The sequence below is a fragment of the Pteropus vampyrus genome, unplaced genomic scaffold (genome assembly GCF_000151845.1).
Source record: "Pteropus vampyrus isolate Shadow unplaced genomic scaffold, Pvam_2.0 Scaffold178, whole genome shotgun sequence".
Lineage (NCBI taxonomy): Eukaryota > Metazoa > Chordata > Mammalia > Chiroptera > Pteropodidae > Pteropus > Pteropus vampyrus.
In genome coordinates, this window is record NW_011888959.1 from 931,396 (window position 1) to 931,892 (window position 497).

Genomic DNA, 497 nt, shown 5'->3' on the forward strand with positions numbered 1-497 from the left:
GTGAACTTCTATTTATTCAGAATGTTCAGTGCAGTGTCGAGCCGACTTCTGTGTCTTTTGGCAGGAATCTAAAAACCTTTAAGCATTTCCTCGGTTTTAGCACAGACGTCCCAGCCTCATCTTGTCGTTCCCTATCCCAGACCTGGCATCAGTTATTTCTCGGAGGAGGTGCCCCTCGGAGGGAAATGGTATTTAGAAACCAAAATCCGGGTGCCGGGCGTGCTCACCGTAACAGAGGGATCACTGCTCGAAGCGTTTTCGCGGGTCTTTTTGTTGATGCTGCCGCGGTCATCTCTTGGTTAGTTGTGGTGGTGCCCTAATTTCTTTAAGCATTTTGCACACATTTTCCTCTTCGCCGATGCAATCACAGCAGTAAACTCGGGAGTCCGAAGGGGCTGCTGGCTTTTCTTCTGCTCTCCCCCACGTGCCTCCTCCCACGCTTGGTGATCTTTGATTGTGAGCTTATTGCTTGATCCTTCGCTCGTGGAGTCCTCCAG